General features: G+C 39.1%; 1 long non-coding RNA gene across 1 annotated transcript in view; it reads left to right on the forward strand.

Moving 5' to 3' along the window:
• Positions 1-15: 15 nt before the first annotated feature.
• LOC125177202 (uncharacterized) overlaps positions 16-16025 on the forward strand; it is a 37102-nt gene continuing 21092 nt past the window's right edge. The window contains exon 1 of the long non-coding RNA XR_007156534.1: positions 16-97. This is a non-coding gene — a long non-coding RNA (uncharacterized LOC125177202). The remainder of the gene's footprint in view (positions 98-16025) is intronic.

Genomic DNA, 16025 nt, shown 5'->3' on the forward strand with positions numbered 1-16025 from the left:
TAGCAGGAGCTGGCAGGGAAACGGCCTGCCAGTATCGCGAGAGTAGGACCTGTGGCTTAGAGAGTGGTGGAGGCTACCTGGGCTCTATGCCCTCAAGGTTAGTCTTACGCAGCGTCTTCCGCGGTCCCGGGGGTAGCGAATGCCCCGGCTTCGGAAGGTGGAAAAAGCGCCTTTCCCGATTCTTGCTCCCTGCCTCAGATTCAAGCCTTGTCCCACTCGCTTAGAACCCTTGGCTCCAAGTGAAAGTCTGGATTTTTCTCCGGGCTTGACCATTAATGGTTCTGAGTCTGGAATGCTCCCTTAACCCCTTTCGTCCTCAGTTTCCCTATCTGTGCGATGACGGGTCCTATCTCCGAGGTCTTTTCCACTCTTAAGTTCTGGGATTCTGTGACAAATAGGTAACGGAATACAGTCTCTTTTTGTGGCGGCATCGTTTTAACTTTAAAAATCAGGGCACGAGCCTCCCCTGCCAATCTGTTTGAGAGTTAAGGATGGAAAGTACAAAAAACATGAAACACCTGGGTAAGCAAGAGAACAAGGAACAATTGCACCACAGAGAACAATTTTAAAAAGATGATCCAAAATCTTATGTAAATGAGATATGAAGCAAATTTGCTTAATGCATTACAGATTTCTTAGGGCCACTTCTGAAAATTAATGAACCAAGAAAAATTTTAGTACTTAATTGAAATGGAATATTAATTTGTCCAGTATATAGATTCCACTGACATTCATTCAAGCACTAGTCTCTGCTGATACTGTGTTAGATGGTTTCGTATACAGTTTAAACACCTCATGATAGGAACGTTTTAACTTCCTGATTGTCCTCAGCCCACTCTTTCCACTCTAGTATTTTTTCTAAGCCATCATGAATGTCATGATTATACTCTTTCTCCCTTGAACCCTGATTTCATTAGCAAAAGTTTCTGTTTAGAAACTTTCAATTGTTTCTCCCCCACCATTTCCTATTTCTAAAGGCTTGCATACTCTGACCCTTAAGTTACCCATTTAACTTCATTTCTCATTATTCCTCAAGTGCAACCACCTCTCTAGTTGAGGTGATATATTCAAAACCATGTTTATTCTTGCTTCCAAGTCTTCATTCATGTTGTTCTCATGTGGAATATCCTTGTTCATCTCCTCCAATTCTTCAAACCATATACACCTTCAAATTGAACCCATCCCCAGGTCTGCTAAAGAAGTGCCACTTCTAAGCTTCCCTTTTTTTTTTTTTTTTGTTTTTATTTTTGTTTTTGTTTTTGTTTTTTGAGAGACAGAGAGCAAGCAGGGGAGGGACAGAGAGAGAGGGAGACCCAGAATCGGAAGCAGGCTCCAGGCTCTGAACTGTCAGCACAGAGCCCTACGCAGGGCTCTAACTCACAGACTGAGAGATCATGACCTGAGCCGAAGTCGGACACTTAACTGACTGAGCCACCCAGGTGCCCCTAATAAGCTTCCCTTTTTTCAAACTGTTGTCCCTTGGTCCCTGATGGTCCTTATACCCTGCAATAACACTCATGTGCTTCTCTTTTACTTATGGTTATGCCACAAATATTTTCAATGTTTGCTAAATGTCTAATACCTACCAGGTGTTTTGCTAGGCACTGAGAATACCATAACAAGACAAATGCAGACATTGCCCTTATTTTTTCATATATTTTCTCTTCCCCTATCCTCCAGCTCCTCTCCTTTGATGACCCCACTTTCATGTACGTTCTATTGCCTAATGCTGTCTTACAGCTCCCTAGTGCTCTATTCATTTTGTTTTTTCAAGCCTTTCCCTGTGTTTCCTTTTTTTGAAATCTAATATTCTTTTAATCCCAATAGTTCACTTTTCATCTCAGAGGCTATAGTTTTTATTTGTGGCAGTTAGATTTAAGGAGGTGTGTGTGTGTTTCTAAATCTTCCATGTCCTTATTTACCATGCCCAACCTTTCCCACGGCTTCTTGGACATGTAGAATGCTATTATGTTAACAATTTTAATGTTTTTATCTTAATTCTACCATCTGTGCTATTTCTGGCACTGTTTCTATAGATTGATTTTTCTCTTCATTACAGATCATAATTTCCTGTTTCTCGCATGACCCGTGATATATATATATATATTATATATATATATATATATATATATAAAATCATGCCAAGCATTGTGAAATTTACTTTTTTGGGTGCTTGATATTTTTGTATCCCTATGAATATTTTTGAAATTTTTTTTGAAATGCAGATGGGATACTTGAAAAAAAATTTGTCCTTTGAGGCTTCATTTTAAGCTTTGTTAGGTAGAACCAGTTCAACCTTTGTGTATGGCTAATTATGTCCCACTACTGAGTCAATACCCTTCTAAGTTCTTTACCCCTTCCCCATAACTTATGTGATTCTATTTTGACTGGCAGGAACAGGAACAATTCTCAGTAACTGAGACTATAGATTGTTTGCTCCTTTTGAGTGATCCTTTCCTTGTCCTTGGTAGTTTCTTAACATACATAATCATCATAAAATTTCAAAATTCCAGGGGTAAGTAGAAGATCCTAAAAGTTTTCAGAGAAAATAGAAAGATTAAAAGTCACATTCTAAGAATTGGGAATCAGAACAGTTACAGATCATTATTTAAGCAGAGGAAAGGAAGAAAAAAAGTTTTAGGAGCTACTGAGAAGGGAAAATATGAGCCAATTAACAACCCATTTGTATTCAATGCACAAAAGAGAAGAATCAGTTTTTGTGTAAGGAGAGATACCCTAAAACATCACTCCATAAGTCACAAATCCCTGACTACTGGAGTTGAGAGAGACTAGAGTCCAGCTCCTTCATTTTCCAGAAGAGGGGACAGATTGCTGCCCTAAGTCTCAAAGGAGGCAATTGTGAGCACAAATAAGGAAGTGCTGCTTTTAGTTTTATGCCTTCATCAGGTTATTGACTCACCAGGTTATTAGGACTCACTTCCTAATCAAGAATTGTTCTTCCTATGGAAGAACTCTTCACCTTTTGCTTCCTCATATTACTTCCTGCCTCGGAGATGGAAAGGAAGACTCAGAATAGGAACTCTGAGACAAATCCCCATGAAAGCTAAATTAGGCAAATTTTGTCTTCGAATGAGGAATGAAAGTCCTAAGTAGGCTGTCAGGTTGTGAAAGCTCTCCTAACCCAAGATGTTGCAAATACAATGTACTAAGCCAGCATCCAGTAAGAGAAAAAAAAAAGGGAGTAGGTGGGGAAAATTGGGGGTAGGAAGCTGTCTAGAGAAGGAAAGTGGAAAATGGAAAGTAATATGAGGAAGCCAGACACCCCCAAGTGGAACATTTTGCTTTTTGGGTTTTTCTTTTTTTGCATCTCACTGTTTTATTGCTATTTTATCATTTTAGTGCACAAATATGCACCACTATACAGGATAGATATTTAAAACAGTTATTATGTCTTATTACAGAGTAAAATATTACTCTTAAGCAAAGGGTTCTATCAGAACAATTAAAGTCTGAATTTTCTTTTTCTAATGGAGATCCTGTCATATGCTCCTCAGTAAAGTAAAATTTTAGATAATTGGCTTCCTTAATTTGAAGGGAATGATATTGTCAAATGCCAAATAGCCTACATTTTTAAATAAATTAAACAATATATAAAAACATGAATCTAATCAATTCAACCCAGCCATATGGGAAGATCTCTTCAAGAACACCTGTTGAAGAGAAATTCTCTTGGTTGAAGATCTCAGATGAGAACATAAAACCCCATCCTGGAGTACCAGAGATCTAAAGTAAACCCTACTTGTTGTGAAGATGAGCTGCGGATTATATTAAAGTGTAAGGGTTTACTTTTTTAATGTCAACTGTTTCATCATCACTCCACAGTACATGTAAAGGCACAGATTGATGTATTTTTCTGGCATCTTTCTGACGCACCCTTGCCCTAAATAAATCTGTTTGCCAGGATCTTGTCGCTTAAATTAGCCATCTCAAACTCTTGGTCCTGCCAACACAGGCGATTGTGCCAATGTTCTCAGCATTTACTGGCACACGAGCTGTTGCCTTTTCTTTGGCTTTCTGTGTGTACCTGGGGCCATCATCCTTCCTTCACAAGACAGCAGTCTGGCTTATGTGTCCCTGAGACCTCAGGATTGTTTGGACTCACTCTGGTTCTCTCCAGGGTGTGCATCCTGCATGATATATTTTCAGCCACATAATATATTGTTCAGAATTTGTCATGCACATACTTGCAGATTGGCAGAGCCACCTGCCAGAGATGAGAACCTTTTAAGTTGTTGTCAAACGTCATAAAATGTGTTCCATGATTAATTTTGTGGGCACAGATTGGTTTTTGCACAGAGTCCAAAATTTGGGATATGTCACAGTGACTAAATGGCACCGGCATGCTGAATGAATTTGGAATTTGTTTTGTCAAGTGTGGGAGCAGGCACACAGATGGGCTTTGATCCAGTGGTGCTGCTTGGAATTCTCATTATAGCAATGATGTCATTTGTCACGTAGAGTGGGTAATAGTGCTGCCAAATTGTGGACAAAGCATGGCAAATAGCAAAGTACACAGACCAAGGGAAAGCACTGATGGTAGCACAGGAAGTTTTCACTCCTAGCTGACCTCTACTCACAGGACACAAACATTGTGTCAGGGCTGCCAAAAAATATGCTTAGTAGAAATACAGACAGTGAAGGAAACTTCCAACTGAAAGGGCCCTTTAAGAAGGGCCCATATAGCCTAGGAAATCTTCACTTCACAGAGAAAAATCAAGTAAAAACAAACATGCCCTTGCTTTTTACATTAGGCTGTGAAAGGAATCTTTGAGCTACAAGCAAGGGCATTTCTGCAAATCCAACCAAACCCAAGCCAAGGCATTTTGCTTTGTAAGAAAAGCTTTGTCTACTCTAAAGTTTAGCACCACATTGGAAATTGGAAACACACACACACACACACACACACACACAGCCTCCAAAATTTTGTGATTGCGAAAAAGTACAGCATATTCTCACCAAGTATATGCACAAGAATTCTCTGCAGAACTTTAAAATTACATTCATGATGCAGCTAAAGTAGTGTTTAGAGGGAAATTTATAGCTAAAAAATGCCTATATTGGAAAAGAAGAAAGTCCTCAAATCAATAACCTAAACTTTTATCTTAAGACACTCAAGAAGGAGTAAACTAACCCAAAGCAAGTAGAAAGAAGGAAAAATAACATTTCAAGCAAGAAATAGAATTAAAGAACAAAAACCAGTATAGAATAGAAAAAAGAATAGACATAAAAACAAGTAAGAAAATCAATGAAACTAAAACTGGGTTTCTTGAAAAGATCGACAAAGTTGGCAAAACTTTAGCCTAACTGACCAGGAAATAATGAGTGAAAATTCAAACTACTAAAGTCAAGAATTACTACCAACCTTACAGAAATAAAAAGGAATATAAGGGAATAGTATGAAAAACTATATATGTGTATATATACACATACATATATGTTACATACATATAATGTATACTAAATGTAATATATATTATATATAATTATATATTAATACAACTATCTAATTCATATATTTATATAATTTGTTGACATATGTAATAGTGTGTGTATATATTTAATTTTATTCATGCCAAAGTCCACCATGTAAATTTTGATTCAGAAAGTCTTGAGTATGACATGAAGATTTTCATTTTCTGAAAATTATGAAGGTATTGTGATGTGCTCTTTTGTTGAGAACTACTGACCTAGCACATATGAGTCATTCAAAAATATTGTTGAATTACAATGAAGTATTTTTGTATCAGTCAATATTGGATGCAGCTTCATAAAAACATGAAAGTCCAGGGGCACCTGGGTGGCTCAGTTGTTTAAGTGTCCACTTCGGCTCAGGTCATGATCTTGCATTCTATGAGTTTGAGCTGCACGTCGGGCTATGTGCTGACAGCTCAGAGCCTGGAGCCTGCTTGGGATTCTGTGTCTCCCTCTCTCTCTCTCTGCCTCTCCCCGACTCATGCTGTGTGTCTCTCTCTCTCTCAAAAATGAATAAACATTAAAAAAATTTAAAGCATGAAAGCCCAAAATAATATTATTATAAATAATAATTTATAAGTAAAAGAAATCCAGAGATAGATAATCTAGGGCAAGTGTGACAGCTCCACAGTTTCATTAGGGATCCCAGCTTCTGTCATTATGTACCACCATCCTCGATGGCTTTGATCATCGAATTTACTCACAATTTAAGAAAACTGCAGGACTTCCAGTTATTATGTGTGAGTTGCAAGCCAGAAAAAAAGAATAAGTTTTTGCATAAAAGTAACAATCACCCTTCCCAATCAAGTCAGCATCTTTTTCTTCTTAAAGTTTGTTTATTTGTTCATTTATTTTCTCTCTCTAGGGAGAGAGTATGGGCATGCACACACAAGCAGGGGAGAGGCAGAGAGAGAGGGAGAGAGGATCCCAAGCAGGCTTCATGCTCAGCGATCCCCTGACCACGAGATCATGACCAGAGTCAATACCAAGAGTTGGCTGCTCAGCCAACTGAGTCATCCAGGTTCCGCTCAAGTCAGCATATTTTAAGCCAGCTTTCCAAGAGGTCCCACGTAATATTTTGACCCATATGTCATTGGTCAGAACTCAGTTACATGGCTCCATTTTGCTGCAGTGGAACCAGTAAATAAAGTCTTTCATTTTGAACAACAAAGTGCCAAGCTACAAAAATCTCAACTCTATCCCTCGAGAAGAAGAGGGAAATGGATGCTGACATAGTCCTCTAGGAATCTTTGCCATACCTTATCATAGCTGCTAAAACTTATCTCAAGACTTAGTTCTTAGGGCGTTCTAGGTAAATACATTTACTTACCCCCATTGGAAAATTTCTGCCAATTAACTCGAAAGTATCCACTTAGCATGTGCTATAGGGATAGGAGAAATCCTGGATGTGTTCCTACCCCCAAAGAACTTCCAAGTGATTTGGGCGAATGAAACCTATATAAGTGAATCAATCCAGACTGCTATCCACTAGCATCTATTGAAGTACTATGTTTTATGGTTTGGACCACCACTTTATATTTACATCTTAAGCTTAAAAAGAAAATCTTGCAGTGTGCAAACTTACTCAAACTAAAATACTGAAACGAACCACATTACTTTGCTAACCTAAACTGAATCCGAAAATTAATCTTTACTCAACTATAAACCATTCCAAAATGTAAATATTAAATAACAAAAAACAAACTTTCCAGGATCCATTGTTCTTAATGCTTTTTATCACTTGTCAGGTATAGGCAGAATCTTGCGAAACGCCATTGGAATTATTAGCTTCTCAATCTTGCAAGTGATGTGGTCACCAAATGGCTAGTCAGAAGACAGACAATGACAACAGCGTTACCACACTGACTCAGCAAATTTGTCATGATTACACACTATAGTAAGGCATTGTGCTGGGTCCTAGAGATACAGGGAAGATACTCTGGTCTCAGCTCACAGATCTACAAAAGAGAACAGACATATAAGCAATCATAGGAACAAAACAGAGATAGTGCTAACTGTTGTTATTGTTGATACTCTTGTTGTTGCTTTAGTTGCAAGGGTTTCACTAAAGTGGTGTGGAGTAGAGTGGGGTGCAACGATTTCTCATTGGAGTAACCAGAGAAAGCTTTAAAGAGCAGTGGTTCTCAACCCGGGGTGATTTTGAAGCCAAGAGAACATTTGACAATGTCTGGAGACATTTTTAATTGTCAGATAGTGGGGGTGAGAGTTGCTACTGGCATCTAGTGGGTAGAGACCAGGGATGCTGCTAAACACCTTATGTTGCACAGGACAGCTCCCCACCCTCCAAGAAATAATTATACATCACAAAATGCCAGTAGCACCAAGGTTGATAAACCTGGCTTCAGCCAGGAGGAAACATTTTCACAGGGATGATTAGAATTTTAACAATTGGGTAAGTGGGGAACAGAAATGCCAGAGAAAGGGCTATGTGAATAGAGCCATGCAGGAAGAAAATGTATGTCTTGTTTAGGAAATGAGGAGGGCTTCAGTCGGGTGGAGGTTGTGCATCTGGGGATGGGGAAAGTGTGGCAGAAAACGGAGCCTAACATTTTGGTTGAGGTGGACTGTAGAGGCTCCTGGATGCTTGGATTTATTTTTTGGGCTAGAGTGAGCCACCAAAGGATTTTAAAAATTGAGGCACTAGATTAGAACTCTATTTTAGAACTATAGTCCAAGGGAGAAGCTTTGATTATTTAAGCAGATAATAAGAAAATTCCTTTCAGGGAGAGAGTTATATTTGTTTGGGTGTTGTCTGTCGTTAAGCTCTGATTGTTGGAAAGCACCAGAACCTCAGAGAAGAAAGGAGAAATTCTCTGTACTTGGACCAGGTGTGGTGATGATGGTGTGGACTGCTGTGGGATGGGTAGTAAGGAGGTGAGGAAGGGTAAGGGGGTGAGAATCAGTGAATCATTGAATGTTATACTGTGAGATTCTTCCTGCTGGCCTCTAAATCTGCAGTCATGTTTTCAGACATCACAACATACTTGTATTTGGATTTCTTGGGGAAGAGGACTATATTTTGGTTGACAGGATGTTGAGAGGAGGAGGGCAGTGAGAAAGGGGCAATCATGGCTAGAAGTGGGGCAAAGGATTTGGAAGCTTCATAGTAAGTAATTTTACTTCCCATACCCTCCTTTCAGGTCCTATAAGCCCTGCCCCTAGGACTGCTCATGCTTCCCAAATATTCCACGCTTACCTGCCCTTCTTTCCACCTGGCAAAGTGCTTTTCTTCTCCATTTAGTAAATTTCTTCTTCGTCTTCAAATGTTCCATTCTTTGTGCTGCACTTTACACAAATTACCAATATCGTATTGTGTTTACTCAAGTGTTTATTTTCTCCAATCAGATAATGAGCCCTTAGATGAACCCTCTTACCCTTAGATTTGCTGGAAGGGTATGGATAGTATTTTATTCTTCTCCAATTCTTCATTAGGTAGCAACGTATCTGGCATATTCCCCATGCTCAGTGATCATTCATTGAATGAAGTGGAGTGAGGTCAGTAGGTGGCAGAAAGATTGTAGCTCTGGGCCTACAATGCCTTTGCATGGCTATTGTTAAAACTACACCTTTCCTTCTTATTAATTTTATGTTTTAAACTTCATCTTGTAGTTTAAAATTTTCCTTCTGATAGATGATATTCTATCAGGAAGAAAAAAACCCAGAGTATGGCTTTAAGCCTTGAGTGAATGGGCTAAAATCATGTTTCAGTATGCTTTTTAGAATGCCTGCATGTTATTAATTTAACATCGACCTGCTTATTAAGATTCCATTATTAAGGAAACAATTGTAAAAATCATTAAGAGCACTTCTACAGGTTTTAACCACTGACTCATCCTGCTGGTTTTCAATTCATTTGACATGAACATCCCTCATTGAGAGTATCAGGTAAAATTTTATTCTTGTAATCATTAATAAATGATTAATAGGCTGATTTTTATGTGTTTTTATTGTTGTTGCTGTTGATCTGAAGAAGGTTTTCTACAGGGACAGCTGTATATATGGGACAATGCCCAGGGATGGTTTAAAGACCCTTTTCCAAAACATCTTTCCCACACTGGTGGTGTGCAATGCCTCTAGTCTCAGCAATTAGTAAGTGTTTCCTTTGAATGAAAGCATGAAGCTTCTAATCACACTAGCTTCTTTGGAAACAGAGGATAACTCTCGTGGCATCAAAAACCTATAACTGGAATGTGAATTTGGAATAGAATTCTGGACCTGGGATGGGGAGGATGTCTCTGGTTTCCACTGCATCTACCAGATCAAGTTCTTTTCTTTCTTAAAGCACTTTGGCATGAAGCTTACAACCTTACTACCAGCAATTCATTATTATGGCAGTCATCTGTTGACTTTGAGTCACTCTTCCACATTTCTTTAGGATTTAAGCTCCAAACTCAACCTCACTCTTTCCAACAAAATGCCTGTCACAATTCTTGGCAATTTCAAGCTCCGTATTGATGATCATTTCAATATTCTGGCATCTGACTTCCTTGGCCTCTTCTCTAATGATCTCCTTCTCTCCCAACCTCAGCTACTCATCCCCATAGTTGGGGCACTCACTCCCTACTGTAGACCTTATCTTTGTCAGTAACAGCTACCCGTCCATAATCGTAAGCATTGTACTCTAGGATCACATCCAGACCATATCTTTCCAGTGCAATGTATCTGGCACTCTGACTTTAACATTTGTTGACCAGACAATGAATTTGTCTTACCATCTTTTCACTGTCCTTCCTACCCCACATGTCCTTACATACCTCTTTATCCATCCTAGATTTTATTGTCTATCCTAATAATCATTCACTTATCACACCCGTAACACCCTGGAGCTTCTCTCACTTCTTTGTTCCTCTGCACCTGTTTTCTGTTTGCTGAACTTGGCTGGAAGAAAATACCCAAAATGACCTTCCTTGAAACTCACTACACTCAAGTGGACTCAACAATTCTACCTCTTTCCCTAATCTATTGATTCTTATTTAATTTTTTCTTCAGTCTCCTAGAACTTTCAACACCTTTTCTTCCTTCATCATTTTCAGCTGATTGACCTTGACTCTTTTTCTCTGAGAAAATGGAAGCAAACAGAAGAGACCTTCCACATAGTGCTTCCATCACTTCTACCAACCTACCTCTATTAATACCCATGTTCCATCTTGCATGAACAACTGTTCATGTTCCTATCTAAGGCACATCTCTCCTCTTATGCACTAGGTCCCAGAACCTCACATCTACTCAAGGAGACTACTCAAGCAAGTTTAGTCCAGCTATTTTAGAGAGGTGGTCTTCCTCTTTATCAGTTTATTTCCATCAGCATATAAACATGCTATATTTCTCATAGCGAAATACTCCCCTTGATGCCATGCTTCCTTCCAGCTACCTTCCCATTTTTCTTATCATTTCTAGAGCAGAACTCCTCTAAAGATTGTTCATATTTGTAGTCTTCATGTCTGCTTTCCATGCTCTCCCCTGAACCATCTTAAAAAGGTTAATCTGGCTGCGGTATTGAAAATAGACTAAATGGGAGAAAGGAGGAAGCAGAAAACTCAGGAAGGAGGTTAATGCACGTGAAAAGAGAGACAGATAATAAAGGAGTTATAGTGTAAGAAATATAACAAGTGAAGATAGAATGAACAGGGTTTCCAGATGGATTGTCAAGGAAAGAAGGAGCCCAGGGTGATCCTAGGTTTTTATCTGTGCCACCAGAATAACTGGAAGAGGGGAGCTACTTCTTTTTTTTTTAATGTTTATTTTTTTATTTTTGAGGGAGAGAGCATGAGCAGGGGAGGGGCAGAGAGAGAGGGGGACAGAGGATCTGAAGCAGACTCTGTGCTGACAGCAGACAGCCCAATGTGAGGCTCAAACTCACAAACCACGAGATCATGACCTGATCCAAAGTCAGATGCTTAACTAACTGAGCCACCCAGGTGCCCCAAGAGTGGAGCTACTTTTTATGAGAGACAAGGAAGACAGTGAGTAGAGCAGGTTTCCAGATGGCAGATCAGCAGATTGATTTGGGATTTCTGAAGTTTGAGTTTTCTGTTAGACAAATTAAAAAAAATAATATAGTTTCAGCTGGTGACATTTGTCATGAAGAAAAGAAAATAGCTGTGGACGAACTGGGGAAGTGCTCCTTAGACAGACTTGTCAGTAAAAGCATCTCTGAAAAGGGGCATTTAAACTGAGTCCTGAGTGATGAAATGAGGCCAGCCACACACAATCTAGAAGAGCATTTCAGTTAGAGGGTACTACAAAGCTAAAAGCCCTGAGGCAGGAATGTCTGAAGAACAGAAAAAGCAGTCAATGTGTCTGCAGTGAGTATGAGGGAAAGGTAGGCAAGGATTATGCCAGTCATGGAGAAGGAGTTTGCATTCTATTTTATGTGCCCTGAGAAGCTGTTGGGAAGTTTTAAAGTAGACATGGCATGATCTGATTTATGTTTTACAAAGAAAACTCTGCTTCCTGAGTGGTGGGTAGATTTATATTATATTATATTATATTAGGCTATATATATAGTATTATACTGTACTATATATATGTGTGTGTATATGTGTATATGTGTATTATACTATATACACACATATTATATTATATTATATTATATTATATTATATTATATTATTGTTGTTTTTATTATTCCAGGAGATAGGAGCAGAAGAAGAGAGAGCAGTCAGAAGCTTTGACAGTGACTGGGCTCTACCTATCTTGTCTCTTAAGGGATTTCTGAGGGAAGAAAATGCATATTCATCATCCCCATATCCCCTTGCGTGCCTAGCTATACACACTATCTCCTGCTCATGGTAGGAAACTCAGTACATGTTGTTGAGTGAATTTATAAGGCTGTTCTCATTGAGGCTCAGGAGAATTTTTCATATATTTGTCTTTCTTATATATCATATTTTGCTTGTCCCATAGTTAAGACTTAAACAATGTTTGTTGGGGTGAGGCAAGGCCTCCCTTTAGATAATCGGTTTACTGAGAGGGATCTTTGGATAACCAGAGGCAGTGAGGAGGGTTTGGACCTTGCTGGATTGGAAAGTAGGGAGAAGGCAAAGAAGGTGGGGCATGTTGAAAGAAGGGAGGCACGTAGGGACACCCAGCTTTGAGCACACCAAGACCTATTGTCCTACTTGTCCTATTGTCCTAGGACCACCAATTTGTCCTACTTTTTAATTTGGCCTGCTTCCATTGATAGTGATGTGATCCCTCTGTGTGGGAATGGCTGAAATGGTTTGATCACCATGGAACCATAATCTATCATCCAAATCCTTCATTAAGGACATCTTTCTGCTTGGCCTTGTTCAAAGCCAAGTTCTACAGGAATTTGCCATCCAGCATCAAAATTCTCTCTGTCGATACCAATGCTGCAAGTCCCAGCAAACACAGGACGGCAGGCTGAATTCAGACTTTCTGGCACTCCTCCTTTCCTGGCTGGGACAGATGTCCTCAGGGCTTATCTCAGCCTGGCAGAGAGTTAAGTGCTGGGCTGGGTCTCGGCTGTGCTGCATATGCTGGCCTTCAGTTTGATTCTGTCCCAAAGAGGTCTGTGGACCAGAGAGGGATGACATTTGGCACTCAGGAAACAACCCAGGTGTCTGGCGGTTTTTCAGTCTCAAAAGCCTTGTTCTTTTCCTTCAAGTCACTGCAACCATTTGAAATCCATCATTCATCACCCACAAGTTTCAGTGCCTTTAGATTAGTGATCTACACCCATAACTGATGATCCACTGGACTCCCATCCTTGGCATCTGAACAGAGCCAACAAGACTGGTTACAGATTCATTGTTAATTACTGCATGTAATCACATTACACCCAGGGTTGGAGACACTCTCCTTCTTGTTATTTTGGATCTGAAACATGCATATTTTTTATAAAGCATGTCATTTTTGGTTTCTAATTAGGACATGGGGTTTGGAGTGACACCCTTGTGTTGTTACTTAATGATGCTTTTCCTGGGGAGAGAGGAGAGGAAAAGATTTTCCTTTTTCTATCAACAATTGTTGTCATTTCTGCATTAAGAGGGTGGAAACTTGGTTCCTCCCTCTTCCCCTTTAGGCAAAGAGTCCATGGCTCAGATTCACAAAGGTTGTTGATTTTGACTTTGGGTTGCCCCAGTCTGTTTTTCCCCTCTTTCACGCTATCTAACACAATAGGTAAGTTCTTCTAGCCAACACTCCCTAAGGGTGGGGTAAGAAAGACAGCCCATTTCGGTGGTTTTTTTTTTCTTTCTTTTTTTTTTTTTTTCTTTTTAAGCCTTGGGTAATCTGCTTTTGTATTCACCCAAATAAATCAAGTTGGTGGCACATTCTCCTTTGGTGCACCTCGGCTGAACTTAAAGTTTAAATGGTGCCAGAATGAATCACGTTGCTTATATTCTAGTAACTAATTACAAACATCCCAGGCTCAAGCCCAGGAACCCATGGAAGTGGCATGCAGGTGGATGTCACTGCTGTCATATATCAGCCACTTCCCACTTGGCTAAAAACGTGCACTTGTTATATACTGCCCCATCCCCATAGAGAACTGGTGTCCTTTCCTTATAAATAAAATGGGGATAATAAGAAAGATCTGTCTTGCCACGTCTGAATTACTGACAATCAAATGCAATCATGGCTATAAAAGTGCTTTCTTTCTACAAATGTAGGCCATGGTTAACATCATTTCCTTATTGCTTTTTGTTAGCTAGTTAACATGGGATAGCCTACCTTGTGTTTCAAGGAAAACTGTTGGTCCCAGTGAGTTGAAGACCCAGTTCCAAGTCCCAAGAAAATGACTGAAAATGAATCAATATAAGAAAATTTTATTTTGGGTAGTTCATTCAATTATTATGTATGTTATTTATGTTCATTGGGATTTAGGTTGAATTTGGCTGCCCCTGCTGTGAAATAAAAGGCAACATTGTAAGTCTTTTGGTGATCAGGCATTTCCATCCAAATGGCCACCATTCAGACTGTGATTTCCCCTTGCTTTTCAATAAACAGAGGACAAGAGGACGTAATTCATTCTAATTACATCGCAACAGGAATTCTAAGCATTGCCTTACAAATAGCTGCTTTTATGTCATAAAGATGAGCTTTGAGGAGATGAACGTTGAGCCTTTTAGTATATTCCTTTGTTTTCTCTATTTTATCTCTGTGAGGAAGGTGGATAAACCAAGGCAAAAAGATGAGCATAAACTTCAAAGCCACAGAACTGTTGTCTGAGTTGTGACAGCTCCTCACCTCCTTCTTTTTCATTTACATATTTTAAATGTTTTCTACAAGCTTTACGAAAAATAACTGAATATGTCTATGTTTATAATTTTCACACTGACTCTTAATTTATTTTATTTTTGGTTGGTGTTCACTCTAGGTTTCTGAGGGTTTAAAGCTGCCTGCTAAAAGCTGCCTTCTCTGTCCCCAAAGAATATTTAAACCACTTCTGTGCAATGAGAATCTGCTAGTGAAGCCCATCTTTATACAGGAAAAAGCAAAAAGAACTAATATTTATCGAGTGCCTGTGTTGTGCTGGGTTTCCTGCTAGGCTCTTTACACAGGTCATTTTATTTAATCTTTGTGTCAACTCCACAGATATATAAAATTATCCTTATTTTATTGACAAGTAATTGAGACTAGTGAGTTGCATCATCAGGATGTAAACATACGTGTGCTATCTGTTCCTGCTTATAGCATTTGCATTTTGAAACATTTAACCTTTCCAAAATTATAGTCACATCCCCCACATTGACAAACTCTACTGTCTGATTTTTTTTTTTTTATTTTGTTAATGTTTATTCATTTCTGAGAGAGAGAGAGAGAGAGACAGTGTTAGCAGGGAAAGGGCAGAGAGAGAGGGAGACAGAATCTGAAGCAGGCTTCAGGCCCTGAGCTGTCAGCACAGGGGCTTGAACCCATGAACTGTGAGATCATGACCTGAGCTAAAGTCAGACGCTTAACTGAGACACCCAGGCACCCCTGTCTGACTTTTTTTTAAAGGTGTCCCTCCAAAGTAGTAAAGATTTAGTTATATTTAAAATATATATATATATAATCTGAAAAAATGTTACACAGATATTTTATTAATAATTTATAATCAAGATATAAAGAGAAAATAAAATATTAGTGTTCCTGCATATGCCATTGTATGAAGATGTAACAGCTATAATTATGACTTGTATCAAAGACCTCAAATTGCATTATGTGGCTTTAATAGAGTATGTAAAGAGTATCCATGATTGTTCTTTGAATTAAAGGATTCTCTGGATAGAAAAATTTCCCGGTCGCTGAGGAACTACCAGCATGCACACTGACCAAAGTGCACTAAGTGTAGACTATGCTGTGGTTTGCAGTTTTATCACTGAAGTTCTATCAGTACATATATCTGCCTCTTCACAGGCAGGAAAGTTGTATCATCATTGCCCAAGGTAAGGCCCAGGCAGGATTTAGAACTCCCTTATAGTTAGTGTTACCTTTTTCAGCCAAATCTGAGCCACTTGAAAATAAAATACCACTCTGAGCACAGTGTGATCACTCCCTAGTGG

This window comes from Prionailurus viverrinus, chromosome D1, assembly GCF_022837055.1.
Source record: "Prionailurus viverrinus isolate Anna chromosome D1, UM_Priviv_1.0, whole genome shotgun sequence".
Classification (NCBI taxonomy): domain Eukaryota; kingdom Metazoa; phylum Chordata; class Mammalia; order Carnivora; family Felidae; genus Prionailurus; species Prionailurus viverrinus.